At 32.0% G+C, this 15,344-nt stretch overlaps 1 long non-coding RNA gene across 1 annotated transcript; it reads right to left on the bottom strand.

Moving 5' to 3' along the window:
* Window positions 1-12,473: 12,473 nt before the first annotated feature.
* On the bottom strand, window positions 12,474-14,818 carry LOC122064748. The gene is made up of 4 exons (XR_006135815.1): window positions 13,873-14,818; window positions 13,404-13,787; window positions 13,078-13,319; window positions 12,474-13,007 (listed from the first exon to the last, which is right to left on the bottom strand). It is a non-coding gene; the product is annotated as an uncharacterized LOC122064748 (long non-coding RNA).
* Window positions 14,819-15,344: the final 526 nt, after the last annotated feature.

Below are 15,344 nucleotides of genomic sequence, written 5' to 3'. Positions count from 1 at the left end.
TTTTTTTTTTTTAATATATCATATTAACTTTATATTAAAATTAAACTTCAAATGCATTAATTTAGATAAAGTTATTCATTTCATAAGATTTCCATTATTATAGTACTTAAATTGTTTGGGTTCTTAAAAATGCATGAATTTATTTATTTATTTAGTTATTGGTAATATTATTCATGCATTATGTTTTTCAATGATATTGTCAGAATGTATATTTTTTATTTGATTGTTTTAGCTTCTTATAGAATAATATTTTTATTCTCTTATGCTTGACGGTTACTTAAACTAATTCATACTCTGAATTAACTTTGATTTCATTAGTTTTATTGGAACAATTTATTTGTGCCTTTATACATCTAGCAGTTTACATAATAACGATGAAACTTATGCAGAAATGATCATTTGTCAATTTAAAGGTAGTTACAATCTAATACAAAGTATAAACTTTGTTTTAAATATTAATAGAGCTATGAAGTATTTACATAAAATTTGTATTATCCACTCAGACCTAAAGTTTGGTACTAAACTTTTCTTATTTTTCTTCTATAATTTGTTGACATGAATAAATTAAGATCTTGACTCTTTATATTATTTTTTCATCTTGCAATGACAATTTTATCCATGGATTGGAGTCGAACAAACTCTCTTTTTTTTTTCTTAAAAAAATATTTTTATCTCAGATGACAATACTATATTAAAGTTTGTATATTTTGAGCTAGTAGACTTTAAAGGGAATCAAATGATTACTTTAATTAGTATATTTGAATATGTGGCTCCTAAAGTAACCATCTACTCTTTCATTTAATATGTTTGAACACATTTTATTAAAATTCAAGATTATCCTCAATTTAATCTATTTGAACACATTTTATTGAAATTCAAGATTCGTTTTTGAGAATATTGATCACCTCCTTAGAAAAGTAACAGTTAGAAACGAGAGGAAATATATTACAATCACAAAGTTGATATTTATAGTTTCTCAATCATTTTATGGGAGTTAGTAATAAGAAAAAGACATATGAGGGGGACGACATGTCATACATGGTAATCTTTTCCTCGAAGTATCTCTTATTTATCTATATTCTTTTTTTATATATGCTTTCCTTGAAATATTGAGGTCTAGATATTTCAGGGAAAAAACGTCGTCCAAAGGTTCTTTTTACCATATTTAAGAATCGGGTTCATTTCTTGTTCTTTTAAGGAAGTTAGTTAGGCCTGTTGAGAGTTCATGATTGGACGAAACACTGACAATTGGACTATCAAACAGTTGTAAGTGGAGAACGGCATTAATCATCCAAGTGGTAAATAGGTAATGTCTGTAACTGTTAACAGTAGTACAGTCGATAACACAAACCGTACTCTTTCTTGTGAACCCCCCCCCCACTTAGAGCCTTAGACCCACTTGCCTCTCAGTTACTTAAATTCTGTTTCTTTTTCTTTCTCTTGCTCTTGCCATTGCCACTCGCTTGGAGACATCGTTGCAGCTGTAACTTCTTCAAATTCCTCTCTCTCACACAACATTTCTTTTAGAACTTATTGGAATTGTAGCATTCTTTCAATTCCTCACTCTCTAACTTAATTACTTTAGTCTAATAATGGCAATGCAATCCTTCAATTCATTTAATGAAAAAAAAAAGTTAATAAACATAATAGTGTCCTACTTGATTTTGAACTGGATGCATCATTGCTGATTAATATTGATGAGTATTTTATTAGTCACGATATTGGTAGTGGTGGATTCTCCACAATCTACCAAGGATGGTGTATACTTTTTTAAATTTTATTTTATGTTCTTTTTATTTTCTTTCTTTCTTCTCTGTTTTTGTTTTATTTTCATGAACTCTAGTACGAATTAGTGTTTTTTGATATTTTTTGTTCTAAGGTTAATTCATCTAGCATACTATTGATTTAGTTCTTCTATTTCTAGCTCTAGAGATAGTTTATTCACATCTCGATCAATTTGTTTATCTTTCGATGATCTACAAATATATAAGAAGTAACTAATTCATTACCAAAGCAAAGAATTAAGAATTTATAACGTTACTTTTTTTTACTACTAATTCTTTCATCTTCACCGTGATTTTAATCAAATGTTATTTTCTATGCACAATGATGATAAATTGGTTATAAATTATATATAGAATAATACCATATTCAATGAAGGAAAGGTGATTAAGGAAAAAAGAAGTGATCAATTTTATGTATAAAAATGAAGCATGAAAATGTAATCAACGTACGTATGTTTTTATTTTCTCTTCAGATCTTGAGCATTCTTTTATTTTATTTAACCTTAATTGATTTGAATACTTGTTTTCTTTTGGAGGAACATCTTCTACTTAAATGCTTCATTTTTTTTAAATCTCTCATATTAACTTCATATTAAAATCAAATATTAAACTCATGAACCTAGATAAAGTTATTCATTTCACTAAATGACTATTATTCTAGTACTTAGATTGTCTGTGTTCTTATAAATAGGTCTATGAGTTTATTTATTTAGTAATTGATAACAACATTTGTGCATTGTATTTTTTAGTGATATTGTTAGAATATATACTTTTTATTTAGTTGTTTTAGCTTCTTATAAAGTAATATTTTTTATTCTCTCATGTTTGATGATTCCTTAAACTAATTCACGCTCTGAATTAAATTTTTAAGATCTTATTAATTAGAACATTTTATTGGTGCCTCCATACATATAGTAGCTTATAATAGTGATGGAACTTTTGAAAAAATGATCATTTTTTTTTTTATTTAAAGGTAGTTAGTAGTTAAAATCTAACACAAATGATAAGTTTTGCTTTAGATGTTACTAGAGCTATAGAATATTTACATAAAATTTACATCATCTTCTTGGATCTAAAGCCTGGTAATAAACTTTTCTTATTTTTCTTCTATAACCTGTTATCGTGAATAAATTAAGATCTTGATTCTTTATTTTGTTTGTTCATTTTACAATGATATTTCTATCTATGGATTCGAGTCAAATTATTTTTTCTTAAAAAATATTTTTGTCTCGGATGACAATAGTACATTAAAGTTGGTATGTTTTGGACTAGCAGACTCTGAAGAGAATCAAGTGACTACTTTGGTTGGTATATTTGAATATGTGGCTCCTAATGTAATCATCTACTAATTATTTAATATCTTTGAACACATTTTATTGAAATTCAAGATTTGTTTTTACAATTTTGATCAGCTCCTTAGAAAAATAACAGATGTGGAAAAAAAATATACCACAATCACAAGGTTAATATCAACAGTTTCTCAATCCTTTTATTGGAGTTTTAACAAAGAAAAAGACATATGAGTGGGACAATATATCAATGGTGATAATGTTTTTTCTCAAAGTATCTCTATTTACCTATCTTCTCCTTTTATGTATGCTTTCCTTTAATATGGTTATTATATACAATTATTGTAAGTTTGAATTTTAGGTTTTGTAGAATGAAAGGACAATGAAAACATACAACCTGACATAATTGAAGTCTAATTATTTTAGGAAAAAACATCGTTCAAAGGTTCTTTTTCGGACTCAATAATCGGGTTCATTTCTTCTTTTATGGCAACTAGTTAGGCTAATTAAGAGCTCATGATTGGACTATCAAACAGTTGTTGTTGGAAAAGAACATTAATCATCAATGGAGAAAAAAAAATGGTAATGTCTGTAACTATTAACAATAGTATGATCAACCTTTCTCTTTCTTGTTATCCCCCCATTTAGAGCCTTAGACCCATTTACCTCTTTCTTATTTAAACCTCTGTTTCTTTTTCTTTCACTTACTCTTATCACTCACTTTGAGACCTTGTTGCAGCTACAATATTCTTCAAATTCTTCAAATTCCCCTCTCTCTCTCACAAATTTCTTTGGGAACTTTTTGAAATTGTAGCATTTTTTCAGTTCCTAATTCTCTCTAACTTAATAACTTTAGTCTAGCAATTGTCAGACAATCTTTCAATTCATTTTATAAACAAAATGTCAACAAACATAATATTGGCCTATTTTATTTTGATCTGGATGTATCATTGCTGATCAATACTGATGAGCACTTTACTAGTAACGAGATTGGTAGTGGTGGATCATCCTCGGTCTACCAGGGATGTTATGTACTTTGTTAAATTTTATTTTTTGTTCTTTTTAGTTTCTTTCTTTCTTCTCTGGTTTTGTTTTATTTTGATGAACTCTACTACATATTGATGCTTCTTGATGAGTTTTTGTTCTAATATTGATTCATCTAGCTTACTATTGATTTTGGTTCTTTTATTAGCTTTATAGAAAGTTGATTCACATCTTGATCATTTTGTTGGCTTTCAATAGTCGATCAATATATAGGGAACAACTAGCTTATCACCAAAATGAAGAATTAAGAATTTATAATATTTCTTTTTTACCCTATGTCAAACTAACTAATTCTTTCATCTTTTCTGTGATTTTTATCAAATATTATTTTTTAGTTAAAATAATGATAAAGTGGCTATAAAATATTATGTATGGAGTAAAGCAAGAAAAATATTCAATATATATTTTTATTTTCTCTTCAGATTTTGAGCATTCTCTTGTTTTTGTTTAACCTTAATCGACTTGAATGCTTGTTTTCCTTTCGCGGAACATCTTTACTTAAGTATTTCAATATATATATTTGTAAATATCTTATATTAACTTTACATTAAAATTAAACATCAATCTCATGAGCCTAGATAAAGTTATACATTTCACTAGATTACTATTATTCTAGTACTTAGATCGTCTCGGTTCTTATAAATTGGTGCATGGGTTTATTATTTATTTAATTATTGATAATAGCATTTGTGCACTGCATTTTTGAGTGATATTGTCAGAATATATAATTTTGATTTTATTTGTTTTCACCTCTCATAGAATAATAGTTTTTTATTCTCTCATGGTTGATGGTTATATAAACTAATTTATACTATGAATTAATATTTGAAAATTGATTAATTTCATTGGAACAATTTATTGGTGTCTCTATATGTCTAGCAACTTACATAATAGTGATGAAACTTATGGAGAAATGATAATTTGTTGATTTAAATATTAGTCACAATCTAACACAAAGTATAAGTTTTGCTTTAGATGTTAGTGGAGGAAATATTTATGTAAAATTTGTATCATCTACTTAGATCTAAAGCCTGGTAATAATCTTTTCTTATTTTTCTCCTGTAATTTGTTGACGTGAATAAATTAAGATCTTGATTTTATCTTGTTTCTTCATCTTGCAGTGATATTTTTATTCATAGATTGGAGTCAAATTAACTCTTATTTTTTCCTAAAAAAATATTTTTGTCACGGATAACAATAGTACATTAAAGTTGACGTATTTTGGGCTAACAGACTCTGAAAGGAATTAAGTGACTATTTTGTCTGGTACATATGAATATGTGACTCCTGAGGTAACCATCCACTATTTCATTTAATGTGTTTAAACACATTTTATTGAAATTCAAGATTTGTTTATGAGCATTTTGATAAGCTCTTTAGAAAAATAGCAGTTAGAAGCAGAGAGAAAATATACTACAATCACAAGGTTGGCATTTATAGTTTATCATCCCTTTTCTTGGAATTACTAATAAAGAAAAAATGCATATGAGGGTAATCATACATCATGGGTTGTAATATTTTCCTCCAGGGTATCTCTTATTTACCTATCTTCTCTTTTTATGTATGCTTTCCTTTAATACGGTTATTAGATACAATTGACATGAGTTTAAATTTTGGATTTTGTAAAATGGAAGGACAATGAAAATAAACAATCTAACACAATTGAGGTCCAATTATTTCAGGAAGAAGTGTCGTCCAATGGTTCTTTTTCAAACTCAAGAATAGGGTTCATTTCATCTTTTTCTAAGGCAGTTAGTTTGGCCTGTTGAGAGCTCATTATTGGATAGAACACTGACGATTGGACTATCAAACAACTGTTAGTGGGAAAGAACATTAATCATCCATAAAAAAAAAAAGGTAATATCTATAACTGTTAGCAATAGTATGATTGATAACACAAACCTTGCTCTTTCTTGTGAACCCCCCCACTTAGAGCCTTAGACCCACTTGCCTCTCAATTACTTAAATTCTGTTTTTTTTTCTTTCTCTTGCTCTTGCCATTGCCACTCACTTGGAGACATCGTTGCAGCTGTAACTTCCTCAAATTCCTCTCTCTCACACAACATTTCTTTTAGAACTTATTGGAATTGTAGCATTCTTTCAATTCCTCACTCTCTAACTTAATTACTTTAGTCTAATAATGGCAATGCAATCCTTCAATTCATTTAATGAAAAAAAAAAGTTAATAAACATAATAGTGTCCTACTTGATTTTGAACTGGATGCATCATTGCTGATTAATATTGATGAGTATTTTATTAGTCATGATATTGGCAGTGGTGGATTCTCCACAATCTACTAAGGATGGTGTATACTTTTTTAAATTTTATTTTATGTTCTTTTTATTTTCTTTCTTTCTTCTCTGTTTTTGTTTTATTTTCATGAACTCTAGTACGAATTAGTGTTTTTTGATATTTTTTGTTCTAAGGTTAATTCATCTAGCATACTATTGATTTAGTTCTTCTATTTCCAGCTTTGGAGATAGTTTATTCACATCTCGATCAATTTGTTTATCTTTTGATGGTCTACAAATATATAAGAAATAACTAATTCATTACCAAAGCAAAAAATTAAGAATTTATAACATTACTTTTTTTTACTACTAATTCTTTCATCCTCACTGTGATTTTAATCAAATGTTATTTTCTATGCACAATGATGATAAATTGGTTATAAATTATATATAGAATAATACCATAGTCAATGAAGGAAAGGTGATTAAGGAAAAAAGAAGTGATCAATTTTATGTATAAAAATGAAGCATGAAAATGTAATCAACGTACGCATGTTTTTATTTTCTCTTCAGATCTTGAGCATTCTTTTATTTTATTTAACCTTAATTGATTTGAATACTTGTTTTCTTTTGGAGGAACATCTTCTACTTAAATGCTTCATTTTTTTTTAAATCTCTCATATTAACTTCATATTAAAATCAAATATTAAACTCATGAACCTGGATAAAGTTATTCATTTCACTAAATTACTATTATTCTAGTACTTAGATTGTCTGTGTTCTTATAAATAGGTCTATGAGTTTATTTATTTAGTAATTGATAACAACATTTGTGCATTGTATTTTTTAGTGATATTGTTAGAATATATACTTTTTATTTAGTTGTTTTAGCTTCTTATAAAATAATATTTTTTATTCTCTCATGTTTGATGATTCCTTAAACTAATTCACGCTCTGAATTAAATTTTTAAGATCTTATTAATTAGAACATTTTATTGGTGCCTCTATACATATAGTAGCTTATAATAGTGATGGAACTTTTGAAAAAATGATCATTTTTTTTTATTTAAAGGGTAGTTAGTAGTTACAATCTAACACAAATGATAAGTTTTGCTTTAGATGTTACTAGAGCTATGGAGTATTTACATAAAATTTACATCATCTTCTCGGATCTAAAGCCTGGTAATAAACTTTTCTTATTTTTCTTCTATAACCTGTTATCGTGAATAAATTAAGGTCTTGATTCTTTATCTTGTTTGTTCATTTTACAATGATATTTCTATCTATGGATTCGAGTCAAATTATTTTTTCTTAAAAAATATTTTTGTCTCGGATGACAATAGTACATTAAAGTTGGTATGTTTTGGGCTAGCAGACTCTGAAGAGAATCAAGTGACTACTTTGGCTGGTATATTTGAATATGTGGCTCCTAATGTAATCATCTACTATTTATTTAATATCTTTGAACACATTTTATTGAAATTCAAGATTTGTTTTTAGAATTTTGATCAGCTCCTTAGAAAAATAACAGATGCGGGAAAAAAATATACCACAATCACAAGGTTAATATCAACAGTTTCTCAATCATTTTATTGGAGTTTTAACAAAGAAAAAGACATATGAGTGGGACAATATATCAATGGTGATAATGTTTTTTCTCGAAGTATCTCTATTTACCTATCTTCTCCTTTTATGTATGCTTTCCTTTAATATGGTTATTATATACAATTATTGTAAGTTTGAATTTTAGGTTTTGTAGAATGAAAGGACAATGAAAACATACAACCTGACATAATTGAAGTCTAATTATTTTAGGAAAAAACATCGTTCAAAGGTTCTTTTTCGGACTCAATAATCGGGTTCATTTGTTCTTTTATGGCAACTAGTTAGGCTTACTAAGAGCTCATGATTGGACTATCAAACAGTTGTTGTTGGAAAAGAACATTAATCATCAATGGAGAAAAAAAAAAAAAATGGTAATGTCTGTAACTATTAACAATAGTATGATCAACCTTTCTCTTTCTTGTTATCCCCCCACTTAGAGCCTTAGACCCACTTACCTCTTTCTTATTTAAACCTCTGTTTCTTTTTCTTTCACTTACTCTTATCACTCACTTTAAGACCTTGTTGCAGATACAATATTCTTCAAATTCTTCAAATTCCCCTCTCTCTCTCACAAATTTCTTTGGGAACTTATTGAAATTGTAGCATTTTTTCAGTTCCTAATTCTCTCTAACTTAATAACTTTAGTCTAGCAATTGTCAGACAATCCTTCAATTCATTTTATAAACAAAATGTTAACAAACATAATATTGGCCTATTTTATTTTGATCTGGATGTATCATTGCTGATCAATACTGATGAGCACTTTACTAGTAACGAGATTGGTAGTGGTGGATCATCCTCGGTCTACCAGGGATGTTATGTACTTTGTTAAATTTTATTTTTTGTTCTTTTTAGTTTCTTTCTTTCTTCTCTGCTTTTGTTTTATTTTGATGAACTCTACTACATATTGATGCTTCTTGATGAGTTTTTGTTCTAATATTGATTCATCTAGCTTACTATTGATTTTGGTTCTTTTATTAGCTTTATAGAAAGTTGATTCACATCTTGATCATTTTGTTGGCTTTCAATAGTCGATCAATATATAGGGAACAACTAGCTTATCACCAAAATGAAGAATTAAGAATTTATAATATTTCTTTTTTACCCTATGTCAAACTAACTAATTCTTTCATCTTTTCTGTGATTTTTATCAAATATTATTTTTTAGTTAAAATAATGATAAAGTGGCTATAAAATATTATGTATGGAGTAAAGCAAGAAAAGTATTCAATATATATTTTTATTTTCTCTTCAGATTTTGAGCATTCTCTTGTTTTGTTTAACCTTAATCGACTTGAATGCTTGTTTTCCTTTCGCGGAACATCTTTACTTAAGTATTTCAAATATATATATTTGTAAATATCTTATATTAACTTTACATTAAAATTAAACATCAATCTCATGAGCCTAGATAAAGTTATACATTTCACTAGATTACTATTATTCTAGTACTTAGATTGTCTCGGTTCTTATAAATTGGTGCATGGGTTTATTATTTATTTAATTATTGATAATAGCATTTGTGCACTGCATTTTTGAGTGATATTGTCAGAATATATAATTTTGATTTTATTTGTTTTCACCTCTCATAGAATAATAGTTTTTTATTCTCTCATGGTTGATGGTTATATAAACTAATTTATACTATGGATTAATATTTGAAAATTGATTAATTTTATTGGAATAATTTATTGGTGTCTCTATACGTCTAGCAACTTACATAATAGTGATGAAACTTATGGAGAAATGATAATTTGTTGATTTAAAGATTAGTCACAATCTAATACAAAGTATAAGTTTTGCTTTAGATGTTAGTGGAGGAAATATTTATGTAAAATTTGTATCATCTACTTAGATCTAAAGCCTGGTAATAATCTTTTATTATTTTTCTCCTGTAATTTGTTGACGTGAATAAATTAAGGTCTTGATTTTATCTTGTTTCTTCATCTTGCAGTGATATTTTTATTCATAGATTGGAGTCAAATTAACTCTTATTTTTTCCTAAAAAAATATTTTTGTCACGGATGACAATAGTACATTAAAGTTGACGTATTTTGGGCTAATAGACTCTGAAAGGAATTAAGTGACTATTTTGTCTGGTACATATGAATATGTGGCTCCTGAGGTAACCATCCACTATTTCATTTAATGTGTTTGAACACATTTTATTGAAATTCAAGATTTTCCTCCATTAGTTCTACTTGAACGCATTTTATTGAAATTCAAGATTTGTTTATGAGCATTTTGATAAGCTCTTTAGAAAAATAGTAGTTAGAAGCAGAGAGAAAATATACTATAATCACAAGGTTGGCATTTATAGTTTCTCATCCCTTTTCTTGGAGTTACTAATAAAGAAAAAAGGCATATGAGGGTAATCATACATCATGGGTTGTAATATTTTCCTCCAGGGTATCTCTTATTTACCTATCTTCTCCTTTTATGTATGCTTTCCTTTAATACGGTTATTAGATACAATTGACATGAGTTTGAATTTTGGATTGTGTAAAATGGAAAGACAGTGAAAATAAACAATCTAACACAATTGAGGTCCAATTATTTCAGGAAGAAGTGTCGTCCAAAAGATTCTTTTTCAAACTCAAGAATAGGGTTCATTTCATCTTTTTCTAAGGCAGTTAGTTTGGCCTGTTGAGAGCTCATGATTGGACAGAACACTGACGATTGGACTATCAAACAACTGTTAGTGGGAAAGAACATTAATCATCCATAAAAAAAAGGTAATGTCTATAACTGTTAGCAATAGTACGATTGATAACACAAACCTTTCTCTTTCTTACCATCCTCCCACTTAGGGCCATAGACCCACTTGCCTCTCTGTTACTTAAACTTCTATTTCTTGTGCTTTCACTTGCTCCTATCACTCGCTCTAAGACCTTGTTGCAGCTGCAATATTCTTCAAATTTCTCTTTCTCTCTCTCTCTCTCTCTCTCTCTCTCTCTCTCTCACACACACACACACACACACACACACACACACACACTCATTTGTTTTGGAAACTTGTTAGAATTATAGCATTCTTATAGTTCCTCACTCTCTCTAACTTAATTACTGTAATCTAATAGTGGCAACGCAATCCTTTAATTCATTTTATGAAGAGAACATTAACAAAAATGATAATTATCATATTTGATTTTGAACTAGATGCATCATTGCTGATCAATACTGATGAGCACTTTATTAATCAAGAGATTGGTAGTGGTAGATCCTCCATGGTCTACCAGGCATGGTGTGCACTTAGTTATGGGAGAAACACTATAATGACTCGTTCTCAGGAGATAACAAGCAATGACACATAAGAGAAAAGCATTATGTCGACAAACAATGTAGGGTTTCATACCTGAAGAGCAACAGGAGAAATGCTCAATAAGAGCATAGACATCAGTGGAACATCCCAACATGTATTCGTAGAGCTCCCAATCGAGCAACCCAAAAAATTTATGATATCTTTGTTGTAATCACTCTTCACGGAAGGGACGATTATTGAACCTGAGCGAGGAGATAAGAAACAATGCATAAATTCCTCTTACATTGGGCATATATAACAATTATTAAGAGAAAACACATGGAGATCACGATCCCACACTCTAGCTGCCCCAAAGAGGAGATTCCAACTCAACTTGATCTTTTATATTTCGAAGATGGGATGGAGATGGTAACGGACTGGGATTTCATGATCCTTCTTCACCATATCATTCATCCATGTGTTCAAAGCTCCATCCACCACGAATGGCTAAAACAATACCAAGTATAGAGAATTGGTGATACTTGCACAAAGAAAAAAAAATAATAATAAATAAATAAATAAAGTTACAATGCACGAATGAACAAGAGAGAGAAGAAGAATCACAAGAGAAGGGGAGCAAACCCGAGACAAATTGCAAGAGTGCTATGACCTCAAAAGTTGAGAGAACAGAGCTCTACAAGTCCAATTTATAGCAAAACACTCCCACAAATCCATTCATCACTTCAGAATGGAAGGTTTTGAAATTAGCAAGTTTAAGAAATAAAGAAATACTAGGTGAATCCGATGGCTGATACAATAAATCCGGCACAATTAGCATACAAGGCCCAAGCCAAATCTGACACCATTTGGCCCCATCTTGACACAATTTGATTCACAACAAATATCGACCAATAAGAAACCAATGTCACCCACATACACCATCATCGGATTGTAAAAATTACAGTTTCAAAGTAAAATTCAATGCCATTTGGCCCTCCATTGACACAATTTTCTCCATACTCGACGTCGGCCATATTGCAAATGATGTCAAATTAATACACCTGGCATCGATTAAGCCTGTACACAGGCAATCTTTGCTGAACTTAAGTTTGGGACTTTAGGGAGTTTATATGCCCCAAGCTCAATCACTGAACGCACTCCGCGTATTTAGCCCTACTTTTAAGTATCTAAGGATTTGCACACAATGATTTGCATACGGAATCTAAATTGTTACCCTCTATGTAATAGTGCAAGTGAAAAAGGAAAGACACAGGCGAGTGAAAAATTCAAATCCCATTACTTAGAGGAATTAAAGATCCTGAATCTTTACAAAAATGACCAACCGGTCATACACCCATAGAATTTCAAAAGAAAGAAAAAATGACCAAGTGGTCATGTACATCATCAAAAAAAATAAAAACCTAAACTAATCAGACTCCTCTAAGGCCTTTGACCTCCACTCCCTCCTGGCATCTACCTCAGCACTATCCTCCTCCTCACTCTCTGAGTGAGATGACTCATCACCCCCTCCGTGGCAGCCACGAATGTGCCCACACACCAACTTGCTCCTGAAGCTATGTAATTGTGGCCTAATAGACCTTGATGTCCAACCTCGTTGCATCTAACTCAGATTTCCACATGCATACGTTTTGTGGTAGTATTCTATGCAACTAACCTTGCAGGTACATTTACAAGAGAAAGTGAATTACTATGGCACGATGGGCTGCCATCTCCTTCCCCAATAGCTACTCATACCCATTGATTATCGATATGAGATCGTCATATTTGGTGCGTCATATTGGTGCCCAAGATCTGTGAAGTAAAGTAGAGAGGTCAGGACAATGTAAGAAAGTTAAGCAGAGAAAACCACTAGCATACTTACATAAGCTTACTAGGTAGGCACCCCAGTCAACGACAACCTAGAAACAGGGATGTCCACAGGGACACCCGTATCCCAGAAAACCCAATCAGGGAACCCTGGGAGGACAACCCCAGGTGGTGGCCCATCACCCTGGGAATGCTCTGCACACCCATCTTAGTAGTAGGCCTTGCAACAGGAGTAGTGGAGGTGGCATGAGATGAGCCAATGGCAGCAGAGGTGGGAGGAATCCTCTCGTGGTGATCCTAGCAATACCATCATGCAAGTCAGTTACAAAATACAACTGAAGAAGAAATAACATCAAAAAAATCTGAAACATGGCTATTTACCTTCAAACCCTCTGGGGTGATGTGGTGGCATACGCCCTCCGTGATCATGAACTCCTGTTATTGGCTCTAGGACTCTAATGTGAAGAAATCAGAGACCGGGTAGCCTATCCTCCCATCGAAGATTCGATTTGGAGTCAACATCTCTGGGTGCAGCTTGTGACAAGGTGGAAGATGAGGCACCAAGGATTGACCGCCATCCTCCCATTCAGGGCCCATGGTGCTAAGGTGAGAGGCAGTTCAACAGATTTCTAAGCTCGAAGACAAAGCGCATTGGCTTGTGGCGTTCATAAATCATTGCCAACCCTCTCCTGGGGCAAGGGAAGAAGTCTTGGCTACTTCCTTAAGCTTGGGCTCTCGGAGATGTAAATACTCGAAGCACCAGCACTGCAAGGAAAATACCAATAAATCAATCCAAGACAAAAAGACATCAAATTTAAGCAAATAAAAATGAAAAAAAGCAAGAACTTACCTCAAGGACACATGAATCCACAATAATTACAATGCCTCTCATCCATAGCCAGGGCATCGATGCTCCTAAGGAGGTGGAGTATCCGGATGCTCCCTAGATGTACTTCTTCATCCCCTCAATCTTCTCCAAATAGCCTAGCAGATCCAACCTAATAGAATTCATACTTTTGTTGAGAGGGAGTTCCCCAACATGTACATCACAAAGCTCCGCCAACTGATATCGCGTAGAAGCTAGAGACTCACCAATCACCTCGTTCACTGGCTTTTCCCAATTCTTGCGAAACCATCTCACTAACGGTGTGGTGGTGTTGGACCACTCATTGATAAGCGTGGTCACATAACTTATCTTATTCATGGGGTCCCATCCCTTCAGGCAGCCCATGATCACCATCCCTCTGAACCACAGGACTGCACACAAGCTGAAGTTCGATGGGGGTGATAATTATCTCCTCACAGGTAAAATGGAAAGTGTGAGTCAACGGCCACCACCTCTTCATCAAAATTTGATACATATTAAGGTCGCAGTTACTCACTTGCAACTGCAAAAAGTCCTCAAAGCCCATACTGTGATACCCTATTTTCTAAACCCAGTCTAATTACCTATATTGACTTGGTTTGATCATATAGGGGTTGAACCAGAGAGAACCGACGTAAGTACCATATGGAATATGATAGCAAGAGTAACCTTGAACTCAGGTTGGCCCGACATGACTGAGTAGATACCAAGTGTAATATGTGCATCCAAGCCTTGCACTTCACGCACCATGAAGCCATGTACAAGGAGTAAAGGTACGTAACAATATTTGTGGGTGCCTACGTAATTTAATTATATGTGGAGTTTATTCCTATTGAAGCCTAAGTGGAACACTAACAAATGGGCTGACTGGAAGGTATGACACTCGGGGGCTACGATACGCACTTGAGATATACTCACCTGAGATATACCCACCTGATATACCCACCTGAGAGGTATGCACCTATGAATAAAAGATATTTTGGGGGCCCAGGTATAAAAAGGGGAGATATTTATTGCTTTCCTCCCTCATTAATGATAGTTGGTCGATGGGAGAGTAAAGAAGAGAGACCGAGAGAGAGAGAGAGAGAGAGAGAGAGAGAGAGAGAGAGAGAGAGAGAGAGAGAGAGAGAGAGAGAGAATAAAGGAAAAGGAAGAAGAAGAAGAAAGAAGAAGGGAATCGTCCATAGAGTTTTACCAGAGCCGAGTCTTGGCTTTTTGAGCCTGGATTAATGATCAGCTCGCCGGGATCTTCGATTTGAGGTGGGTATTGTACGTATTCCAAGGATTCTAAGGAAAATCCCTTGCTTAAACCCTCTTTTGATTTTTGGGAAAGAACCCACTTGAATCTTGCTAATCCTACTTGGGTAATCGAATCTAAGGTCTAATGAAAGGTGTGTACAATGATTTTGAAGGATTTGAAAGGAGTGTTGGTGAAGATCTAAAGTTTTTGAGAGTTC

Source organism: Macadamia integrifolia, unplaced genomic scaffold, assembly GCF_013358625.1.
Source record: "Macadamia integrifolia cultivar HAES 741 unplaced genomic scaffold, SCU_Mint_v3 scaffold1747, whole genome shotgun sequence".
Taxonomy (NCBI): Eukaryota; Viridiplantae; Streptophyta; class Magnoliopsida; order Proteales; family Proteaceae; genus Macadamia; species Macadamia integrifolia.
Note: the sequence above shows the minus strand (reverse complement) of the source record. Positions and strands in the feature narration are given on the sequence as shown.